Source organism: Acromyrmex echinatior, chromosome 10 (assembly GCF_024713525.1).
Source record: "Acromyrmex echinatior isolate Ae372 chromosome 10, ASM2471352v2, whole genome shotgun sequence".
Classification (NCBI taxonomy): domain Eukaryota; kingdom Metazoa; phylum Arthropoda; class Insecta; order Hymenoptera; family Formicidae; genus Acromyrmex; species Acromyrmex echinatior.
The window spans coordinates 5,321,109-5,346,316 of NC_141861.1; the positions used below are offsets into that span (position 1 = coordinate 5,321,109).

Below are 25,208 nucleotides of genomic sequence, written 5' to 3' on the forward strand. Positions count from 1 at the left end.
TTATCGCTAACAACATTATTGATGTGCGTGTGATATATTAATATTAATATCGTAGTGTTACCCGTGGGATGTCACGCCCCGTTGTACATATCTGTAGGAATCGTATCGGTAGCGTGACATCTTGCATCGTCACGCGACTCATCGTTGCGATGAACTCCGTAACAGCAGGACAAGTGATCGCCGTCAACTATTGACAGGTTTGCGTCGACCAGTTAGCGCCGACTGTCGATACCTGTCAATCATTATCCTATACAGTACATGCTCCGGTACCCCTTATCCTGCTACTGTCATGTCTTTATACTCGACATATAACTGGTTCCAGCAAAAGAGTATATTCGGGAATAATTTTCATAAAACGCCATTTTATTTATTAATATTTAATAATATATAACTATTTATTTTTGTATTTTTTTTAGCTTTGCTTATCAATAAAAGAAATTATAGTGTTCAGTCATATTTACAAAGATTATATGTGTATAAACAACCAAAGATAAATTGCGGATCATAGTAAGTAGTATATACTACGAATTGATCCGCCAAAGAAATAAGGAAAATAATAGCTGCTCAATAATATGCTTTTAAGATTAAATTTTGTTTATATATTTTCAAGATTGATTGTCAAACAAAAATTTTAATGAAATGATGCGTACATGATTGTTATCATATAATTATTAAAATTTATTTCAAATATCAAATATTATTGTATAATTCTGTCATTACTACTTTCGTTAATCATTGATTTAATAAGGCCACAGATGTTAACTTCAATTTGATAATTATAAATAATTTATTGTAATTTCCAACACATAATCAAAAACCGTAAAATCTATGTTTATTGCGTTAAAATAATTATAAAACAGATTATCAGAATATATTTATCGTAATTAATATAACAAACATGATATAATTTATTTTATTATAGTTTATCATGTAAACAATATAAATTATTTAATGTGAAATGAAAGAAATACATTTATAGGAAGAGAGTTATTTGCCATTTAAATACTATGTTTTAAGTATTTAAATTTAGTTGTGGAATAACAATCGTAGCCACTCAATTGTGCGAATATATAAGCGCAATAACATCCAAGAGATAAATCGCGAGTTATTGCTGCACAGAAATTAGTAGAGCATAAAGCTAATCTCGATGTTCTTTTTCAGCTAATCTCGCTGTTCTTTTTTAGCAGATATGACAGCTAGAGCGTGATTAATGTGACTTAAGATGTCCCTTCTCCACTCAACGCGATAATCCACGCAGACATCTGACACGCGTGCGAAATTTATTTCGTTCACCCTCGTGCTTAGGAAAAAAAACTTTTATGACTAATATGCGATAATGTGCCATCCAATACATATATATTTTGCCGGACCCTAATAGAATTGGAGACCCGTCAATACCAGCCGCCGCAGATGCCAGGCCGCCTCTGTTGTTCCCAGTATTGAGCGGCAGTAAGCGGCTAAACTTTCCTTCTTAGTTAAAGTATCACTATTTTTAGATAGCGCGGTTTTTTCTCTTATATCCACGATGTTATTTCTTCAGCAGTATTGATTTTCCTCATTTCAGCAATTCACTCGCGGCCGCACGCGAAAAATTTCTTCAAAGCGAATGTCTGGCATTTCAAAAGTATTGTTTTGGAGACTAAACAAAAATGCAGCAAATTTATATATTATGTAACAAATTTATATTATGTAATTGCATGAATCTTCCTAAAAGAGTTCCGCATAGAAATGTACGCTCCGTGTCGCAGTACACGTTTGTATGCATCTCGTTTATATATATACTCGTATTTATTCGTGACTTTTCATATAATTCATTATAATGGATAACCATCATAATTTACTGCAAGCGTATTATAATAACATAAATTAAAATCCTCTTACAAAGGAGATTTTTAGCAAGATTATAATATTTTGCAATAATTGTTATGTAATTATCTAATGCTAAATCAATCTGCATAAACATACACGACATATTGTTATGTATTACCATAATTTAATATCCTATAACAATAGATTAGGTAGAATAGAGATTCACAAAGCAAGATAAAATAGATTTACAAAATTTAGAATTTTAACATTCATAATAAATACATATTTAAATCAAATAAATAAAAATGTATAAAATCAAATAAAATAATATTTAAATTATATAATATTACTTTCAGAAAAAAAATTACAATTTTGTGATAAAAATTAGAATTTGTTTCTTTTTATGTGAATCAAAAGTTGCGACAAAATTGTTGCATTTTGTTTTAACTTCAGTTTGATGATGCAATTATGTTACGTGGATTTCTGCTTGTAAACCGCACCTGTAAAAGTTACACAGGTAATAAATATTACTTTTCTTTCGTTTTGAAAAGTTTTACGTCTACAACGTGCATGAAATTTTTGCGTAAGCAAGAAAATTATAAAATGTAAGTGTTTGTACCTTCCGGAATTAACATTAATTATATCTTGTAGTACTTAGCCATTTGCGGTTAACATAATGTTGCTACTGTTTTCAAAAATATTTTTCTTTTTTCTAGAATTTAAATACTTTTTTATAGACATAAATTAAAATTTGTAGGAGAATCTTTTATAAGGAAAACAAAAAAATGTTAATATCTTTCTATATCAATTTAGTTTCGTATAATAAATCTTTCTACTTTAATTTCTTATAATTTATACCAAATGTTTATAATAAAGAGTGGTTTGTTAATGAGTTATCTTTCGATGACGTTTATTTTCTAATTAGTGCGTGGCATGGCGACTTGCACGAGAAAAGGGGTTGGTTCGAGGAGGGACACAGACAGGCCGACGATTTACAGCTTTCGCCGAGCAAAACAAGCCGAGATGAAAGTTCCTTGGCCGCTAGTATGCGCCGGAAGTAAACCAATTAACCGGCTGCAAGTTTCGCGGAAAATCTGAAACTTAACTCCCGCGATGCTTCTTTCGCCAAATCGTAATCTCGCATTTGCCCTGCGATGCGCGGCATTCGCGCACTGGCAGAAAGAAGAATACTATCTTGTAAGGGCGAGATAGGGTGCCGACGACATTCAGGCGTCGTCGAGGGACGTAGAGGATGGCAACAACAACAACGACGACGACAACGACGACGATGACGCCGAGGACGACGCCGAGGACGACGACGACGACAACGACGACGACGACGACGACGACGACGACGACGACGACGATGACGACGACGACGACGACGACGACGACGACGACGACGACGACGACGACGACGACGACGACGACGACGACGATGACGACGACGATGCCGACGCTGACGCCGATGCCGACGCCGACGAGGAGGACGAGGACGATTCGAGTGCCTGCAAACGAATTACGTTGCGAACAAAAACAGCAAATCCGGTAATCTTGTTTCAGACTCGCCGGCGAACTGCTGTGAGTCGTAAGGAGAGCAAACGTTCTACTACTTCTAATTAATTTCTGTTTGCGTGGTAGTGGCTGGATGGAGGAGGACAACTATCAACGGAGATACGGAGCCCTGGAGGGAGAAAGCGAGAGCGTCGGATAGCTAGACGGAAACTGCTGAAGACGGTGGGGCTGCTGGATTGACATTCACTGAGCGCGTTTTTATGGATCCTCGTTAAGACTTCTAACGTGAATTGTCGAGGAAGCACGACGCAAGATTCAAGGCACGCTGTTTTGATGGCCGAGGTTTTATAAGGTTACGACTGTTCCGCGATAATTACCTGTACTTAGTTGTAAACGATATAGATGATGATATAGAGGAAAAAATTGTAACATCTTATATGTATTTAATAATCATGCGATATGTAATACTGGAAATACATATTTTTTTTATAGAATCTTGCAGACTTCTGTATATTTTCTACATATTTTCTATATATTTTCTACATCCCTAAAACGTATTTTTGAAATTATTTTCTGTAACAGATATCTTCTATAAATTTATATTTTGATGTGTCAAAGAATTAAGAGACATTTGTATACAAAGCTAATAATATTAGAATAAAATGCGTTAAAATGCTTTTAAATTTTCCGATTTTAAAAATATAAAAAATCGTTCTGGATAAAACTTAAAAGCCAGATATAATAAAAGTTCGCAAATAAAATAGAAAATAATTTATTAAATAATTTTAATTTTTTAATAAAAAAATGTTTTTTCTATTATTTTATAATATTACAATTCAAAAATTTAAAATTTCTTTTGATGTCTTGATCTTTTACAATAAAAGTTAAGAAAAATAATTTGATACTTTATTAAATTAAAAAAATAGATCAAATTATATGCATGCATATACCGAATATACTGAAAGATATAATCAACATTAATATCATTTCTGCTAACGTGTTTATGCAGTTTAATAATTTAATTTCTACGTCGTTTATGAGTATATAGTCCAAGTCAAAGATCTCCAGTATTATCATATTTTGCATTTTGCTTTCGTAACATAACAATTTTTTGGCGTATTTTTATTATTATACAGTATGCATGTGAAATTAAAAAGATTCACTGAGCGAACATCAAACGATGTTATTTTTTTGTATATTGCATGAATTAACCGGTCACACAAAGCTCGTGTGGTTTTCTCCCGTTTTTGATAGAAAGAAGCATTCAATTAACGCATTTTACATTGATTTTTATGGACTAAAAGTTAAAATTGTATTGTAACAATTAGAGTTTAATTCTTACACTGTACACTGAGAGAAAAATGTTTGGTATTTGTAACTATAATTACATATTACTATAATTATGATTATTGCTGCTATAATAACAATAACTATGTATATAGTTCTAGCAATAAATGTATATATAGTTGGCAACCTAAAATGATTATAATAACTATAATTATAATCATTTTAGATTGCCAACTATATACATTTGTTGCTAGAACTATATACATACTATTATCATAGCAGCAATAATCATAATTATAGTAATATGTAATTATAGTTACAAATAGCAAACATTTTTCTCTCAGTGTACAACAAGGAAATTTTGATGCTGTCGTTTTAAAGCAACGTTCACAAAATCGCGAAATCGATGGTACGAGAATTTTACCCTAAGCACTGGAACTTCCTTCCGAAAGATTTCTCACGATGAATAGATGCGGGACAGAGTACGTACACTCTCCTTGTAGCTTCCGTCCGATATCGTGAATAATGCAACGAACTTGGGTCAATTCGGTAGTATCGAAAGATAGGTGATCTGTGTCTGAGGGATCGTATGGCGGAAATTGTCGTGAAAATGTGATGCAGCTGTGATTTTCGAACAAACCTTGCAATCTAGATAAGCACGATTTTATGTAATCGCTCTAAGATCGATTAGTATTTTTTGTAAATTACATTAATATAGTAAAATGTATAGTTAAAAATAAATAGACAATAAAGTAATTTAAAGTAAAATAAGAAAAATCTTTATTACTTTCAGCATTATAAGTCAAAAGAAGGAGATTTGATTTATAATAAAGTAGAAGATTTAAAATCCAAAGACAAATAGAATAACATGTTAATTCATAGAATTAATAATTCACTTTTAAAAATAATAATTAAATAAATAATCATGATATTTATGTGATTTTTCTATGTAAAACTATCAACTCACGATTTTTACATAAAAGAAAATACTAATAATTTCATTACATAATTGCATTATATTCCATATTTACTTAAAAAGGAGTCTATTTTTTCTGTAACTATTTATATCTGCGTGTAAAACACATTTTCTCTATTTAATATCTCTCCAACACGTACTTTCTCTTTTTCAAATCTTTACCTATCAAATATTTACTTTAAGTTATGATTAAGTACCTACCTTCCAGTAAATATTTGATAATATTTATTATATTAAAATATTTTGTAAATTAATTTATTCCAAATAACATTCAAAATCAGTGATTTTCATGTTCGATTTTTTTACACATTCTTCAGCATGCAAAATTGAACGATGAATTATTACAGATTTATTTTTCGCAACGGATATTGAACACGGCGAATATTTCACGAAGGAAATCGAGATGCAACATCCAAGCGGGATACGCGTTCTCACTGTGGACTATTGTTAATTTATCAAGCTATGTACTGTCGCGTGCGATACGTACACATTTCGCTTTCTCGCTCTCCACCGTGCAAACGAAGGTGTGTGAACTAACAAGCAGTGATTTGAATATCTACACCGATGTGCACCGTCGCGTTCTGTCACCCACGTATATATCGTTCATACAATTAGATAAGTGCGTTCGCAACAAAAGCGGAAGCAGAACAATACCGTCCGAGCGAAGCGCGATTCGGTTGTTTAAATGTTTGGCTTCTGATTTTCCGGAGAGTATTCCGCGGGATATTTCAATTTCAAGAGAGCCGGACATAGTCAATTCTTTTTTAAATTATTTTATCCTGCACCCTGTTATAATAGCCAGATTCGCAAGTAAATTTACAAAAGGATATTAAGCGTCAGAGAGTTAGTAAGGAAGTTCGATAAGAGCCGGTATGGTCTCGGCTAAACCTTGTCACCCCTTAACTTTCACGTACTCAAACGCGGAATTATCCGGGAACGCTTTACAAAATTCGTCACCATCTGGTGACGCAAAAGGAACTTCAAATATAGACCATAGTGTTCGTTCCATAAATATACGAGCGATGAAAACATGTTACGAAGGAGTTGCAAGGATATAAAAGTAATATTTGTATTAAAAGTGAAATATTGATTTTAACATACACATGATATCACAGTATGTCTTTTGGAATTTAATAGATATTTTAATTTTTTGTTATCCTATAATAAAAGAAAAAATATTATCCTACCATATAGAATTGTTATTGATAAGAATTTGTTTATCAAATTTCAAATTAAAATAATTTTTTAAATCTACTACAAAAACGTTATAAAAATGTATTGATACGATAAATCAAGGAGTATAGAAATGTATTTTATTCTTTAAATGTTTGGAAGTATTATATAATTATTAAATCAGTTTCTAAATAATCAGTTTGTAAATTTCAATTTGAAATCGGTAATGTATTTTTACGATCAATCTTCCATTACCAATGTCTAACAATTGTGAAATATTGTGTTTACGTCATACGTGTAAGTTATGATGGGGGTTGAAACTTTGCATGACGAGCAGAATCGTGAAAGTTATAATCAATGCCGTTGTGGTCTTCTTTACAATCCGCATCTTTATGCATACTGTATTCCTAGCAATTTAGCTAGAAATACAGCATGCACTACCGTAATGAGGTCATAAAATGTACGACAGATATACTCGCATAAAACTGCCTTCCTAAGAAAAGTCGTAGATCTCATTCAGATGGTTGTACACACACACATGATAAAACGCCGCATTGAATCAATACTATTAGAACGCTCCGTAAATGTCACTAAAACTTGGAGACAGAGACTAATGTGGCATTTTATTCTTGCGTTTTGCTCAAAAAAACATTTTCCTAATCTCTGTAAAATCTTTTGAAAATTCAAGACAAAGATTTCTTTATACACAATCTCATACGTTTTATTTCTTATCTTCAATTCATATTTTCAATTAAAAAGTATAATTGTTTCACAAAAAATAATTGTTTTCACAACATAGTCATTTGCAATATTTACGACAGTATAAAGCACCCCTATTAAGCTGGACCCCCCCCCCCATCGTCAAAATTCATATTTGGAATAGGTCAAAAATTTAGTACTCTTTATTTGCTAATTATTTGTTAAAAAAAAATTTTTTTTGCCCGGCGATTTAGCTGTTATAAAAAAAAAGGAGGGGGTCCATATTAATATAAAATTGGACTCCCCCATAAAAAATAGATCCCCTGAAAAAAATAGATCCAGTGATACTACAAAAAAATTAAACACACCAAATTTTTTGCTTTTTATTTGCTCCAAGATAACGTAAATAGAATTAGGAAATTTAATATTTTTAAAGAAATATTTTAAAGAAATACCGATATATGCGGGCGCGTTGCGAGAACCTGTGCGGTCCGCGTCAAGCTACTTCAAGTCCCTTTTCTACGTTCACAGAATTATTTACTCGAATGTATAAAGTATTAGAGTAATCGTTAGATCATGTACTTTATATTAACTTGCACCTCCCCATTTTTTTTTATAGCAGCTAAACCGCCGGAGCAAAAAAATTTTTTTTAGCAAATAATTAGCAAATAAAGAGCACTAAATTTTTGACCTATCGTGAAGATGATTTTTAATGGTGGGAGATCTAGCTTAATAGGGATGTATAAAGCTGCCTCTTAATAACGAATATATTAAGCATTCTCTTAATTGTTATTAAATTTTTAGGTTTATAGTAATTTTAAATGATCTCAACACGAGCTGGATTAAGTTCAACGTAGGATATATTAAATGTGTTGAATGTTGAGTGCATTACTCTTGGGAACACACCCAGTTTCCTTGGCACTATAATTAATAGGCAAGTTAGTTTAAGTAGATCCCGGGTTAAAAGACAACACATCCATTAAGCACAGCCTCCGGGATATCCCGTTCTTCGGTAGTCCCTGAGGAGAGATTTTAAGGAAAATCTACTATGTTTTATATACTTAGCGCTTGTCTTACCTTTCATTAGTTCCGATTCTATAATACATTAATTCTACATACAGAAAATTGTATAAAATCAATATATTTTATTAGTCTTGCTATTCTATTAAAATTACACGTAACTTATTAGGTGTTGGAATTAATTCGTAGCGTTTTTTAATGAAAGAATGTTATTTATTTCACATGAGCATTAAAAAATACATTAATGAAAGTACTTCCCATCACTTGTAAAACGCTACGAATTAATTCCAACACCTAATACATTACAGTTATGTGTAAAAAAAACACATAGTTTTGTAAAAAATAATGAAAATTTAAAAAAAAAATTATGTATGTAATAATTAGCTTGACACACATTATATATTTAATGCGTCCCTTAAACTTTGTAAATAACAGATTTTTTTATTATATTCAATATTACGAAAGAATGTGCTAAGTAAAAGAGGCCGCGTACATTCGCCGTTTTCTCACAGGCAAATTATGCAAGTGGTATGCGTTATTGCCCTTTAATACAGGGCTATTAATTCGCGCTCTACGGTCATTAGCCACGTTTCACGGCGGTGTATTAACTTCAGACGTTCTTGATACATGCACGTCGTACCAAACGTGATGAAAGACGTGCAATCTGCTGCCGCACTAATGTTGCTGTCAGATGCCCAGGTGTTGCTTGACCCGTGTAAATCGATCTCAGCCTAAATTGCATCGTTAACCACTCTATCGCACGACTGCGTTTCGCATCACAGCTCATTTCGCTCGATTTGTCCGCACAACATTATAATTTGGAAGTTGTCCTTAGTGATCATTTTGCTAAGGTCTCATTCGATCATCGAAAACTTCTCTGATGTAAAAAAAAATAGCTGCGATATGGTGCGAACATAGTTACACATATACACATATATATATACCATATATACATATATATATATATATATATATATATGTATATACTGTCGAATTTCTATCCAAATTTTAAATTCAAATTATTTTACAAAACAATTTTTTTTTATATGATTCCTAGGCATACATTTAGAGATTACGTATATCGAGCTTTAAAAAAATAAATCAGATTTATTTGATGATATGAAATCTGATTTATAAATTTGTACATTACAATTTCTGTATTATCTATTTTTTATTTCATTGAAAATCCTGGTATTTATCTATCCGATAACTGCTTGTCATGCGTCCTTCATTATACGCCTTCAACGAGGCGAATGCTCTTACCAGGGTGTCGGATGTATCAAAGTTTGTCAGAACCGATACACGTTGATCCGGAATTGATTATGGAAAATTGGGTATTACGCCGATATCAGATTGTTACCTGAGTTTAGGCGAGTGTAATTACTGATTATCGCCGTGCGCTGTTATCGCCTACCGTTCGCACGTACATGCGTGGACGCACGTGACACATTTGCATAACCGCATCGTGGTAGGGGTCTGAAAACCTGATGAAAAATCCGTTTTTTGTTAAATCAGTAGCTGTTCGTTCTCAGTTGGCACGACTTTGCCTATCTTTCCCTCTATGGAGCAATCGAAACGAATTATCGCGCGAACTTTCAATTGGAAATTTAAACCGGTACTCACTGAGTCCAGCTTCCCAATTCTGATCGCAGATTGGGGTCGTAAACTCGGGATAATTGGAAGGTTAAATAGTACTTGAAAAACGGATAAATCGCCAATTTCTCCGGATCTCTAGTGAACGATCAATGCGCAATTCAGAAGAATGGCGCAGCGACGAATTGTTTTAATTACTCATTAACTCAAGCCCAAACTTTTTAATTCTTCTGTGAATTTGTACAATCACATTCGTACTTGCGTATTTGTGTTATTATATATTATAAAGACAGGAATAAAACTTATACAAAAAAATTCATTTTTTTTACATCAGAAAAAAAAATTGTCTTTTAAAAAAATTATTTGAAATTTATTATAATAATAGTTTTGTAAATTATATAAATTATAATTTTTAATAAAGTTATATAAATTTTATGACAAAACGTGTATTCTAAATTATATAAATTCAAGATTAAAATTGTAATTATTAGGTGTTGGAATTAATTCGTAGCGTTTTTTAATGAAAGAATGTTATTTATTTCACATGAGCATTAAAAAATACATTAATGAAAGTACTTCCCATCACTTGTAAAACGCTACGAATTAATTCCAACACCTAATAAAATTTTATAAATGTGGATTCGATCTTGACTTTAACTCTTGACTTTAGAAATGTAATTTGGTTTCGATATGATTAATATATGTAATATGTAGCAATTGTATGATTGACAAATACAATAATAATCACAATGTTATATGCTATCAGAATAAATAAATATATTACTTGTTATTCTCATATTTAATATTATCTTTACGAAATATTATCTTTACGATCTTCATGAAATATTATATACGTAATATTTATTATATTCCTCTCTCTCTCTCTCTCTCTCTCTCTCTCTCTCTCTCTCTCTCTCTCTCTCTCTCTCTCTCTCTCTCTCTGTTCGATACTATATATCAGTCGTAGCAATTGTCGAAAATTGTACTTCTACACCAGCAAGTGGCAATGCATTCATATTTCAGATTGCAGTATGCACTCGGAATTACAAAGGCAATACAAAATACATACGTAAATACATATATGTATACACACATACATATGTTTGTATATCGATGGTTATTCACTGCGCAGCACTTCGTGCCTATGCAAATGTTATTTTGAAATCTGCGTTAAATTTGGCCATACTGAATCATGCTTTCGGCTTCTATCGGTAAGCTTTCACCGATACTGGGTTTCGTTTTCGCGTCTTCCGACAGCGACGAATATCATGGGTGTTACCCACGCCCCATCTTTCTTAACTGAGTACCATTGAATCAACGACGTATCCGGTATCATCTGGCACAACGAAATAGCTTCTATGAAAATGGTCCCTCGCGTCCCACCTATTTCGGAAAAAGGGGCTCATTCTATTATACGAAATAACGGACGATCGGAAAATGAATGGTTATTGACAACGAGTTAGAAACGCTCACAAGATTTGGAACTATGTTGTTTTTCTTCGACTATTGCTATTTCTTCATCTTGTAACTGTATATCCTTTTACTATAAAGGCTCGCTATTACGTACCACGTGCTACATGGTGCTGCATGGTAGTAAAAGATTCAGGCAGAATCTATTTTTCGAAAGTTCCGTTCTCTCTCTCTCTCTCTCTCTCTTCTCGGGCGTTACTCGCCGATACACCAGAATGTTTTACGATACTCGATTTAGTCACGTTTCGCGATTCCAGTTTCTAAAGGCACATCCACGTCCACCGTGAGTTAAGACACGCGGGGGTTTTCATCGTTGAGAAAATAGAGAGAGCTTGAGCGAAATAAAGGTATTGCGGCGTACACGGAAATCAGTTAGGACGGGATACGACGTGAGAGGGAAAGAGAAAGAAAAAAACGAAAGAGAAGAAGTCGAAGAACGTGAAACAGGAAGAGCAGAGATGAACGCAGAAACGAGCACCGAAGTCAGTACCATTTGCGTTTATACGCGGCCTTCGCGGCCACTCGGTGTTATATATCCTCTTCTGCCAGCTTCCTTTTGTCTACTCCTTTTCGTTCTCTCGCATGTCAATTTTTCTCTGGCTTCCTTTTCCTCGCTTTTCCATTCCTCGTCTTCGGCACCATCCTCTCCATCACTGCGCTGCATGTTCGTGCCGTCTACGCTTTATCATCCCGCAATTATTTCGCATACATGCCACTCCCCTTCAGTCTCTCCTCTGCCATTCTCTGTCATCCCTTCGACTCTCGCACACCATCTCTTCCCTCTCACAGCACTATCACGCAGTCTTCTGTAAAATATACGTTTGTAGGCGGGCCAGCGATGTGGCGGCCGGTTATTTATTTTTCCAGTAACTGTAATTTTTCAAACACGTACTGCCCGCTGGATAAATGTGCCAGCCTGTTTTTGACGCGCTGAAAAATACGATGTCGGATCCGACGGCATTTCTCGAGATCTCTCGGTGGTTAGGAGGATGATAAAGATCTAGACGGGGAATTGATTTTCTTCATTGTTGTTCAGTGCTACATGGTTGTACGTTTTGTGTTCTATATTTCTTTTTAATAAGCGAACTGTTTATCTTCAGATAATTAATATTAAAGAAATTATGTCTCTTGATATGCTACAATGTATTGTCTACAAAATCTTATTTTGGATAAAAATAAATCATGTATCGTAAAAATATCTCGACACAATTTAATGATAATAAAATATATGTACTGATGTATTAATTTATACATGATATATTTCCTTTTTGAAATATTCCTTTGTTTATAACTTTTATATAAATAAATAATAAAATAATGCTACTTTTTTGCTTTATAAAAATATTTGACTGCTTTGTCATAATCCACAGTTGCGTGTTCGACAAAAGATAACATATCTCAAAGAATATTACTGATCGAAAAAAGCCGCAAATTGGAGAGGCCATCGCAGTAGGCTCTCGTCAATAGTTGCACCTGTCGTTTCATTTGAAAGTAACGCAAAATCCCTTTGAATTTCGCACCCGTGCGACAGATATCAATCCCGTCGTTCTTTCCCTTCCGTTCTCTTTGTCACGCAGAAACCGTGCTCGGGACGCCATATTAATTTCGCGATCGATAGAAAGAGCGAACGAGAGCGAAGGAAAGCCATACCACCGATGATTGAAGGAGTTATTAAAATGAGCGATATATCCCCCGCCTAACTTATCCTGCGTAAGTTCCAGAATCGACTAACTAACTCATATTTCTTTAATGTAGATACTAGGACCTTACGATTGGTTTATAGCTTCCAATTTGAATATTAATCAATTCTTACTGTGAGGTTGGATAAAATGTTCTGATCGAGAAAAAAAATGTGTTTGCCATCTTCTGAAGCATAATGTTAATTATTCCACGGTATACGAAATACCTTGCATATAAAAAGGCAAATTACTGTCGTAGATACATTGATCTTAAACCACATTATTAAAATATCTCATTAGTTTATAATTAATTAGATTTTTTAATAAAAAAGATACAACTATACGTTGATCGATGTGATGAATCAGCGATCGATTTGAAATACAAGTGAAAGATATCCTACGCAAATATGAACAAATAGAACAGGTACGCGAAAGATATCTGCATGTTCCACATGGAATTATTAAAGCTGAAACCGTATTGCTGTAGCTAGCCCTCACAGCTTGCATCTTGCAAGGGGATCTGGTACTGATACGTAGGTACACATGGTACGATATATATCGAGATTACGGCGATACATCGGCGTCGACAACGTTAGGCCGTCCTCGGATATATTGGAACATGTTGCCGATGGAGAAAGATCCAGATATGCCGTTTCTAGTCGAGTAGGCACAGTTTCAATAATATCATCTTGGCGAATTGTGCATATATCTTCAACGGTCCATCGTTCGTGATATAGAATTTCCGGGTCAGTTCGATGATGAGGTCGAACTATAAGAAACTCGTATCAGTAGAGCGATAAGACACGTCTTCCTTGGAACACAGTGTAGTACGTACGATGTAGCACGTTCGATATTATAAAGTAAATAAGCATTATAATATGGGTGCTTTACTAATAATGCTCGCACGAACACCGCTAAGTGTGTGCTATTATGTGTGTGTGTGTGTGTGTGTGTGTGTATATATATATATATATAATTAGTTTATGATACCTCTCCGGAGAATAACACTGATGTTGGTACATAAACACAGCCACAGATATATGTACACATACACATACACACACACACACACACAATGTCGGTTGATTTATTTTTATTATATAATGATATTGTTTAATAATTTTTGTTTTAGGTTTTGCTTACAAAAATATAACTTTGAATATATTCTAATTTCAAAAGATGCTAATAATCCAATTAAAAAAACATGAAAGTGAAGAATAATGAAAATAACTGGATTTTTATAAATATAGCGTTAAAGAATAAATAGACTTATTTTATTTGCGCCTTACAGCTTCGCAATTTCGATTTGAATCATTTATAGATTTATACCAACAATAAATGTAAGAGAAATAGTACAGAAATATTTTCCTAGTCAATCGAGTAAGATTCATTTACATATTTATTTTATTACAAATCAATATGTGTATTAGAGTTGCAAATTGCAAATAAGTGCATAGTTCTCAGTCTTGCAAGTCAGAAAAATAATTTGCAAACAGCTTATAAAACAAACTATAGAGATGGATAGCAAACGGATAGTAAAGATTGGTCGCTTCGCGATCGTACATATTTTATAGCAAACCAAATGCATTGGAAAATGAAATGTGTACGTATAATATTAAAGTATCATGATTCTGCCGAACTTTTTATCTTGATGTCACAGCAAATAGTGTATGTCACATTTTAATAGCGATGTTTATCCGAATTAATGCTGCAATCAATTTCCGTATTTTTTTCCGAAAAAGCTTTGCTGCTAATATCAAATGGATGATTATTTCTTCGATGTCAACTTTTCAATCTCTCTTCACGTACTTGGCATAAATAATTGCATTACATATGAATGATATTCGTAGCCAGAAATAAACGTGCGTTATTTCAAATCCGTAATAAAGTAATTAATTGTAAATCAACACATATACAAAATAAGAGCATAAAAAACCACAGCACAAGTTATAGTTTGTGATATTTAATTATTATTACATTCATTAAAACATTAAACGTTTCGGCCACAATCTGGCCATCTTCAGTAATTCAATAATATTCTTAAAACGCAGAGTTACATCTAGTTGACATTAAATTCAACAGTCGAGAGTTGTAATTAAATAAACATGTTCTTTTGTATGTGAAGATGCTTCATGCAGTAATGTTACACGGTCAATTCAAGAATTATTTGTCATATCAAGAAAAGTGTAGAACAAGAATTTCCTGATTCTAAATGAAATTATATATATTAAAATCTTCTAGTCAGAATATAAAGAAAAAGAATCATTACCTGTTTTACAGCAAAAAAACCAAACGATGAATCTCGAATATTTCTTTTACACAGTTAGAATTTTGTCGTGACATTATGTGTTGTTATTTGTCCTATCATATATTTTACCACTGTTTATATATCTGAGTCAAAATTTTTAGAAAGTTCTAGAATTGTTTATTAACAGAAAGAGACATCCTTTTTTAGAAGAGGAAAATAAACCTCAGGCAAACCTTCCGTGTCACTTTGCTTATTGATACCACTTGATTGTTTTTTTATATGTATCATTTCCGAAATTCTTCTTTTCGCTAAAGATTGTTCTCTATCTAAAATTCTTATATTATCCCAATCTAATTCATGCATCTCATTCATACGGTGACGTGAGACCACAGAAATTTCGGAAGAAGGTTTTCTTATATCAGCCTTATGTTCTTTAATCCGAGTTTTTAATTTCCTTTTGGTTTGGCCAACATAAGAAGATTCACAGTTTAAGCAATTAATTTTATAAACTACTCCGCATTGGTCATCCTTAGGCAAAGCATCCTTTCCTGTCTTAATAAATGTATTCAATTTATTCATTGGTTTATAAGCTATATTAAAACCGTACATATGAGAAAGTTTTTTAAATTTTTCCGAAACTTTGCCCAAATATGGTAACGTGAAAAATTTTTTAGAAGTAACATTAGAGTCACATTCATTATTAATTTCTTTAAGATTTTTATCTAAATTAGTTCTGTTTTCCAACGTTTTAATTCTATTATTTATTGTAGAAAATATAAACTTTAAAGGATAACCATTACTCAGAAACGTGTGAATTAATTCAGAGATGTTTTTTTCATGAAAAATAGGATGGGATAAGAATAGAATTCTATCAAATTGCCCAATAATAACTCCCCTTTTATGTTCTAACGGATGATTCGAAAAATAATTCAGATATCTCCCAGAATTGGTGGGTTTTTTATAAATATCGAAGATGATATTTCCTTCCTGTCTCATTAATTTAACATCTAGGAAATGTATGCCGTTATCATCGCCAAAGTCCACAGTAAATTTAAGCCTTTCGTGATATGAGTTAAACAATTCTAGAACTCCTTCAATTTTTTCTTTGTGTATAGCTAATAAAATATCGTCCACATAACGAAAATAAAACGATAAATTAATGTTATTCTTGGTAATGATTTCTTGTTCAAAATCTTGTAAAACAATGTTCGCCAGTATGGGGGACAAAGGAGAACCCATTGGCATGCCAAAAATCTGTTTAAATATTTTATTATCAAAACTAAAAAATGTAGAATTAATTATAATCATAATAGCTTTGATAAATTCATGTAAAGGAATCGAAGTCTTATTCTCCATAAGATTCCACCTGCGTTCAATGCTTTTTGATACTAATTCGGTCGGAATATTCGTGTACATGGAGACCACGTCAAATGATATAATACTAAAATTTGTATCAATTGCTTTTCCATTGAGTTTATTTACTAAATCAAAGCTGTTTTTAACGAAACTGAAATTTTTTATATTATTATTATCAATGATTTCCTTTAAGAAAGTCGCCAGTGGATAAAAAGCACTATTAATACAACTGACAATCAATCTCAAAGGGTGACCTTCTTTGTGAATTTTTGGCAAACCGTAAGATCTCGGAAGTTCGCCGTCCGAAACGTACAATTTTTTATATAAATTAGAATCAATGTACCCCTTATTTTTCCAATTTTTAATAATTTACCAATTTCAACAGTTATTTTCTTCGTGGGATCTTTTTTGATTGACTCGTATGTAGTATGATCCTTAAGAATTTCATACATTTTTTCTTTATAGCTATCACGACTCATAATTACGGTGGTATTCCCTTTATCAGCTCTAGTAATCAAAATATCAGGATTCTCTGAGATGAATCGCTTAACCTCTCTTACACCTTCGTATAAAATTGAATTTTCACACGATTTACTATTACAATTCTTAATAGCTTTAAGAATTTGGACAGTTTCATTCCTAACATTTTTTCGCGTTTCATCATCAGCCCTGAAAAGATTATATTCCACGTGTTTGATGAACTCACGTGTGATACCATCCTTACTAACCACGTTATTAGGCAAATTAAACTGTTGACCTAATTGTAGTAAGGCTAAGGCTTTATCTGAAACTTTAGCATTGCTCAGATTTATCAGCCATTGTTTATTAATATTACTTATATCGAAATTGCTATTAAAACTTTCAGGAGTGATATTAATCTTGTATGATGAATGAATTTTGTCAGGATTCATGATTTTATTAGAAACTATATTCAATTTTAAAGGTGCACCAGAAGTATCACAATTCATCTCAGAGGTCACACATTTCGTAATATTATAATTAATACGTTTTATATTCGCAATTTCTTGGCGAATGTATTTAGCCCGCAAATTAGAGATTTTTTTACCGATTCTAACTTGTTCCTTTTGCCACATAATGTCAAAGTTGAATTCCTGTCTTCGAAAGAAAGAATAAGATATATTATTCGGTAGAATTTTTTCAATTTTTCTGCACATGTTGAATAATTCCGATTTTGTTTGCCCAAGATGTTTATAGGCGTCTTGTAATTCTAAAGGATGTCTCTTTCTGTTAATAAACAATTCTAGAACTTTCTAAAAATTTTGACTCAGATATATAAACAGTGGTAAAATATATGATAGGACAAATAACAACACATAATGTCACGACAAAATTCTAACTGTGTAAAAGAAATATTCGAGATTCATCGTTTGGTTTTTTTGCTGTAAAACAGGTAATGATTCTTTTTCTTTATATTCTGACTAGAAGATTTTAATATATATAATTTCATTTAGAATCAGGAAATTCTTGTTCTACACTTTTCTTGATATGACAATTGACCGTGTAACATTACTGCATGAAGCATCTTCACATACAAAAGAACATGTTTATTTAATTACAACTCTCGACTGTTGAATTTAATGTCAACTAGATGTAACTCTGCGTTTTAAGAATATTATTGAATTACTGAAGATGGACAGATTGTGGCCGAAACGTTTAATGTTTTAATGAATGTAATAATAATTAAATATCACAAACTATAACTTGTGCTGTGGTTTTTTATGCTCTTATTTTGTATATGTGTTAATATTAGAACCACGTTAGTTTTAAAATATTTTTCAATTACATGAGCATTAACATGTGTAAATTAACGCAATTTTTTGACTTCATCAATTTGAATTTTGGATCACACGTATGTTTGCTTCTGAAGAAATGTGTAAAAATTCATAGAGCTAATATTTATACAAGAATACAAATTCAATTCTTAAAAACATGTATAAAGGAACGTCTAGTTCCCATTCATATGTATAAATTTACACGAAATGATAGTAATAAGCTATTCCATTCTTCGAAAGAAAGAATTGATAAACTTAAATATAATTTTATTTTTAAATATTTAAGAGTAGAATTACAAGACGCCTATAAACATCTTGGGCAAACAAAATCGGAATTATTCAACATGTGCAGAAAAATTGAAAAAATTCTACCGAATAATATATCTTATTCTTTCTTTCGAAGACAGGAATTAACTTTGACATTATGTGGCAAAAGGAACAAGTTAGAATCGGTAAAAAAATCTCTAATTTGCGGGCTAAATACATTCGCCAAGAAATTGCGAATATAAAACGTATTAATTATAATATTACGAAATGTGTGACCTCTGAGATGAATTGTGATACTTCTGGTGCACCTTTAAAATTGAATATAGTTTCTAATAAAATCATGAATCCTGACAAAATTCATTCATCATACAAGATTAATATCACTCCTGAAAGTTTTAATAGCAATTTCGATATAAGTAATATTAATAAACAATGGCTGATAAATCTGAGCAATGCTAAAGTTTCAGATAAAGCCTTAGCCTTACTACAATTAGGTCAACAGTTTAATTTGCCTAATAACGTGGTTAGTAAGGATGGTATCACACGTGAGTTCATCAAACACGTGGAATATAATCTTTTCAGGGCTGATGATGAAACGCGAAAAAATGTTAGGAATGAAACTGTCCAAATTCTTAAAGCTATTAAGAATTGTAATAGTAAATCGTGTGAAAATTCAATTTTATACGAAGGTGTAAGAGAGGTTAAGCGATTCATCTCAGAGAATCCTGATATTTTGATTACTAGAGCTGATAAAGGGAATACCACCGTAATTATGAGTCGTGATAGCTATAAAGAAAAAATGTATGAAATTCTTAAGGATCATACTACATACGAGTCAATCAAAAAAGATCCCACGAAGAAAATAACTGTTGAAATTGGTAAATTATTAAAAAATTGGAAAAATAAGGGGTACATTGATTCTAATTTATATAAAAAATTGTACGTTTCGGACGGCGAACTTCCGAGATCTTACGGTTTGCCAAAAATTCACAAAGAAGGTCACCCTTTGAGATTGATTGTCAGTTGTATTAATAGTGCTTTTTATCCACTGGCGACTTTCTTAAAGGAAATCATTGATAATAATAATATAAAAAATTTCAGTTTCGTTAAAAACAGCTTTGATTTAGTAAATAAACTCAATGGAAAAGCAATTGATACAAATTTTAGTATTATATCATTTGACGTGGTCTCCATGTACACGAATATTCCGACCGAATTAGTATCAAAAAGCATTGAACGCAGGTGGAATCTTATGGAGAATAAGACTTCGATTCCTTTACATGAATTTATCAAAGCTATTATGATTATAATTAATTCTACATTTTTTAGTTTTGATAATAAAATATTTAAACAGATTTTTGGCATGCCAATGGGTTCTCCTTTGTCCCCCATACTGGCGAACATTGTTTTACAAGATTTTGAACAAGAAATCATTACCAAGAATAACATTAATTTATCGTTTTATTTTCGTTATGTGGACGATATTTTATTAGCTATACACAAAGAAAAAATTGAAGGAGTTCTAGAATTGTTTAACTCATATCACGAAAGGCTTAAATTTACTGTGGACTTTGGCGATGATAACGGCATACATTTCCTAGATGTTAAATTAATGAGACAGGAAGGAAATATCATCTTCGATATTTATAAAAAACCCACGAATTCTGGGAGATATCTGAATTATTTTTCGAATCATCCGTTAGAACATAAAAGGGGAGTTATTATTGGGCAATTTGATAGAATTCTATTCTTATCCCATCCTATATTTCATGAAAAAAACATCTCTGAATTAATTCACACGTTTCTGAGTGGTTATCCTTTAAAGTTTATATTTTCTACAATAAATAATAGAATTAAAACGTTGGAAAACAGAACTAATTTAGATAAAAATCTTAAAGAAATTAATAATGAATGTGACTCTAATGTTACTTCTAAAAAATTTTTCACGTTACCATATTTGGGCAAAGTTTCGGAAAAATTTAAAAAACTTTCTCATATGTACGGTTTTAATATAGCTTATAAACCAATGAATAAATTGAATACATTTATTAAGACAGGAAAGGATGCTTTGCCTAAGGATGACCAATGCGGAGTAGTTTATAAAATTAATTGCTTAAACTGTGAATCTTCTTATGTTGGCCAAACCAAAAGGAAATTAAAAACTCGGATTAAAGAACATAAGGCTGATATAAGAAAACCTTCTTCCGAAATTTCTGTGGTCTCACGTCACCGTATGAATGAGATGCATGAATTAGATTGGGATAATATAAGAATTTTAGATAGAGAACAATCTTTAGCGAAAAGAAGAATTTCGGAAATGATACATATAAAAAAACAATCAAGTGGTATCAATAAGCAAAGTGACACGGAAGGTTTGCCTGAGGTTTATTTTCCTCTTCTAAAAAAGGATGTCTCTTTCTGTTAATAAACAATTCTAGAACTTTCTAAAAATTTTGACTCAGATATATAAACAGTGGTAAAATATATGATAGGACAAATAACAACACATAATGTCACGACAAAATTCTAACTGTGTAAAAGAAATATTCGAGATTCATCGTTTGGTTTTTTTGCTGTAAAACAGGTAATGATTCTTTTTCTTTATATTCTGACTAGAAGATTTTAATATATATAATTTCATTTAGAATCAGGAAATTCTTGTTCTACACTTTTCTTGATATGACAATTGACCGTGTAACATTACTGCATGAAGCATCTTCACATACAAAAGAACATGTTTATTTAATTACAACTCTCGACTGTTGAATTTAATGTCAACTAGATGTAACTCTGCGTTTTAAGAATATTATTGAATTACTGAAGATGGCCAGATTGTGGCCGAAACGTTTAATGTTTTAATGAATGTAATAATAATTAAATATCACAAACTATAACTTGTGCTGTGGTTTTTTATGCTCTTATTTTGTATATGTGTTAATATTAGAACCACGTTAGTTTTAAAATAATTGTAAATCAGTCATTAATTCATTGTCAGAGTCTTTTGCATTCGTTCTTTACGAATAGACATTTGAATCTCCATCACTATTTATTATTCATACTTAATGATAATAAATACATATATTCTCTCATAAATTTATAATTATAAATGTTAATAAAATTAAATAATGTCGAATTTTTTCCTTTCATATTTGCTTAATATTTGTTTGTTACTTCATTGAAGGAAGTAATCATTGATTCATTGATTCAAATGAGCTATAATTAACTGCTTTTTTTCCTATCTGTTAATGAACCTACTAATCTCAAATTTGCAATTATCTTATATTAATGTTAAATATGTATAAAAATATGTATGTATATTTTTATTACATGAGTTAAAACTAAACTACTCAAAAGTAAGATATACTCAAAAAATAAAATATACAAAATATAAAAAAGATAAATATCGTCTGTTGTTCCAAATATAAAAAAGATAAATATCGTCTATTGTTTCATAAATTTTACGAAAATACGATCACAAAATATTTGAATTTTCCATTCCTTTGTTTATTTTTCATAAAGCTTTCCATAACGAATTAAGTTATAAATGATAATTATGAAAAAGTTAAATTACTTTAACTTGTAATGGATCTATCAAAGTAAGAGAAACCTTACTAGATTGGAATTTCTGTGATCTTTAAGTGCTCAATCAATAAATTTTTTCAAAACTTCATAAAGTTTTAAATGTTTATTATTTTTACAAGATTCTCGAATTTTTCGTTTTGAGAGCAGAATTTTATTTCAAACATTAATGACTGAAACTTTTTACAGAAAGAAAAGTATTCGGCATTATCATATCATAACATTAATGATTATAAATTTATAATAAAAAATATGTATTTATTATAATTCATTTTCTGTAAATATTAATTCTTTTAACATTGAAGTGTTAGATAACAGATATCTATCTTTATTTACTATAAAAATATATATTACTGGTTATCCGATTTGCGCTATATAACTGTGTTCTAATTAACAAACTCACAGTAACAATCACCGTTAACGTTTATGCGAGATATATTATATGCGAGAAATACATAGTCGTAGTATTTGCAAAGCCCGATTAAAGCGCTTACTCCAATTCCTTACGGGCCTCCTGCATTTTCGATGTGATCAGACGAGCCCTTCGTACGTACAGGCGTACCCTTGCTCGCTATTCGCGAGATACGTGGCAAATCGTCGACGTGATTGTCGGCGTCGACAGGATATCCTTGAGCGCGGGAATGAAATTAATGGCGCGCGAACGATACGGATGCACGGAACGACGGCGAAATTTCGCGATAGCGTTATGCGATGGGAACCCTTCGAAGCACGTCTGTGCGCTCCTAGCGTATCCGCGGCATCACATGCCGGCAGTTTCGTCGCACCTCTGTCCATGAGCTATGACGACGCGAACATCCATACGCTAACTACATACGCATGTATGCGTTACGCATCTCTGTTCTAAGCCAGTAATGTATAACACCGGTGAGCATAAATATACATGAAGGAAGAATCATAATGGACCTGGAGAAATCTGAGGTATACCGGTTGGAACATCTATTTTTCCATCCGTTACTATTACACGTGCAGCAATCTATTTTAATATTTTATTATTTAAAAAATTATCCATTTAGCAGAAAAATAAAAATGAAAATAAAAATAAAAATCAAGATCAATTCGAGATTTACTTAAGTAAATCTCAGACATTATTGTTAATATACACATATGCGATTCATCTATCCTTTATATATTAAAAATAACATAAAATAACTTATTAAAATTAAAAACAACTTATTCAAATTATATTATTAATTTTTTATCAATAACACACGTTATATAAAAAAATACGATAAACGATATCTTGCGGAGAACAAAATAATGCTTTATATGCATTACACTTGCTCGCTTGATATGCAAATTTTCAACGAATTTTGTTATAAACCGTTTCAAATTCAAAAACATACGTACTTTTTACCATATATGTATAAAAGCTGTTCCATATGTAATTAAAATATTGTTACATGCGGGACAATTTTATATTTCGCCGCTTCGTGTATACGCAAATGAAATACTTTGTTTTACGTTTCATTATGATAGCATGATACGTATTGCACCACTTATTGATTTTACTGTTTTTATTATTAGTGTTTAAAATAACAACTGCAGTAAGTTTGCAATAATGGTTTTTTATGTTTAACAGAGTATTGCTTCTTTCTCTAATATTTCTTTTCCTAATGCTTTTCTAACAAAAAAGTTTTTTTTTTAGAACGTATCGTTATTGTTTACAATTAATACAAGTCTAAATTAATCTTAGACATTTGTAGGTAATACATTATCTCCAATACCAGAGGAAAAAGAACTTTACTCAGATAATACTTTTATTTAATTTTAAAGTGAAACTCGAGAGATTGGATTTCCATGTTAATTTAGTGAAAAATTAAATATCCTTCCTTCTTTCAAAGTTAATCACAAATTAAACAGTCATAATTTATTTTTTACTGAACATTGTTCCGGTCTCATCGTTCCGAGCATGATTCTGTATTATGCTATTCATTTCTCATGGGAGTTTTTTCCGATGTACAGACTGCATGATTAAACGAATAACACATCGACGCGATTCGTTTATTGATTCATTTGTTCGTTTTTAATACGTGCGAAACATCAATGTCGCACATATTAAAAATCTGCCAAAACTTATTGATTCAGTGAATACGATGAAGAGATTATTCGACTGTGTAGTGCGATATCGGGTTAATAAAAGAATAATACAATAGGTTGCTTCATACTGACTGTTCATGCAGACTTGCCGCGTTGTTAGCGCAAATCAATTATTCTACACAAAGCATTTTGACAAATGTGAGCAACGTATATTTTATTAAATTAAATAAACACAAATATTATGAAAAAGATTAATGAAACGTAAAAATCAGTTTTTGATAAGTGTACAGTGATTTAATCGATTACCTTGTTAACGGTAATAGTATTATTTATGCTCTGATACAACTATAGATTGATTTATAGTTTCATAAACTTATTAAAAAATTTTTGTGTTTTTTTTTCTAAAATCATGCATGTAGTCATGTAAAAATATAGATAAAGAAAAAATGTTTTTTTAATATCAAATGTATTAATACGTTATTTCAAATAAATTGTTGACGGTTTAACAAAAGGCTTTATGTGCAATGAAATGTGGTAAAAATTTAAATTCATTTCGCACAAATTTACGAGAAGATCAATGTATTATATTTTTCTTTTAAAAGAATTATTGTACCAAAGAACCGAACCAGAGCTTGCGATGTTATTTATCACGTCTTTGGTTGGTTCTAATAAAAGATTTTGTTAAA

General features: G+C 31.6%; 1 protein-coding gene and 2 long non-coding RNA genes across 5 annotated transcripts in view; 2 read left to right on the forward strand and 1 right to left on the reverse strand.

Annotated features, from left to right (window-relative positions):
• The window catches only part of LOC147908240 (uncharacterized), a 539,816-nt gene that overhangs the window by 379,760 nt on the left and 134,848 nt on the right, over positions 1–25,208 (reverse strand). The gene's annotated exons all lie outside the window — the stretch shown is intronic.
• LOC147908241 (uncharacterized) lies at positions 18,064–18,385 on the forward strand. Its single transcript, XR_015546347.1, has 2 exons — positions 18,064–18,236; positions 18,298–18,385. It is a non-coding gene; the product is annotated as an uncharacterized LOC147908241 (long non-coding RNA).
• Positions 21,088–21,618, forward strand: LOC147908242 (uncharacterized). The gene is made up of 2 exons (XR_015546348.1): positions 21,088–21,469; positions 21,531–21,618. It is a non-coding gene; the product is annotated as an uncharacterized LOC147908242 (long non-coding RNA).